Below are 890 nucleotides of genomic sequence, written 5' to 3' on the forward strand. Positions count from 1 at the left end.
GGGTCGGAGAATTGCTCAAAATCAACCCTTGGCTGCAGATCAGTTCAGAAATATATCTCCCATGCCTGGGAGAGACCACAGGGCGATTATGCTCGACCGATCTACAATCAAGAATTATCAAGTGTTAGACCACCTACAATTGCAGCTAACAATTTTGAATTGAAGCAAGGGTTGCTTCAAACTCTTCAGAATTGCTGTGTCTTTAGAGGGAAGATGAACGAAGATCCAAATACACATCTAATGGACTTCAAGGAGATTATGAACACCTTTCAATACAATGGTGTGTCACGAGATGCAGTGTACTTAAAGGCATTCCCCTTCACACTTAAAGATGATGCAAAGTAGTGGCTTCGAAGCTTACCCACGGGATCGATTAGAACATGGGAGGAGATGACCAGAAAATTTCTTGATAAATATTTCTCCTCAGCTAAAACGGGCAAGTTTAGAAGAGAAATCAATAACTTCTGCCAGAAAGAGACTGAAACTTTTTTTGAAGCATGGGAGAGGTCTAAGGAGATTTTTCGAAAGTGTCAACATAGTGGACTTAAAATCTGGATGCAACTCCACGACTTTTGGGATGGATTGACACTAGCCTCGCGTAGAACATTGAGCAATGTAGGAGGCCTTTTGATGAAGAAGACTCTAGAGGAGATAGTTACAATTCTTGATGAGTTATCTGAAGATGCTAATCAGTGGCCCTCCGAGAGTGCTGAAAGAAGAAGATCAACTGGTGTTCACCAAGTTGATGCTACTACATCTGTGCAGGTACAACTTAATGTTATGGCTAAAGAAATACGAAAGTTGACCTTATTCTCGATACAAAATGAGCCTCACACAAATTGTGATATTTGTGGAAGGGGACACCCTACTCATGAGTGACAGGCCTCAAA

At 41.5% G+C, this 890-nt stretch overlaps 1 non-coding gene across 1 annotated transcript; it reads right to left on the bottom strand.

Moving 5' to 3' along the window:
- Positions 1 to 438: 438 nt before the first annotated feature.
- On the bottom strand, positions 439 to 546 carry LOC142180553 (small nucleolar RNA R71). Its single transcript, XR_012709170.1, has one exon. It is a non-coding gene; the product is annotated as a small nucleolar RNA R71 (small nucleolar RNA).
- Between the last annotated feature and the right edge of the window lie 344 nt (positions 547 to 890).

This window comes from Nicotiana tabacum, chromosome 4 (genome assembly GCF_000715075.1).
Source record: "Nicotiana tabacum cultivar K326 chromosome 4, ASM71507v2, whole genome shotgun sequence".
NCBI classification, from domain to species: domain Eukaryota; kingdom Viridiplantae; phylum Streptophyta; class Magnoliopsida; order Solanales; family Solanaceae; genus Nicotiana; species Nicotiana tabacum.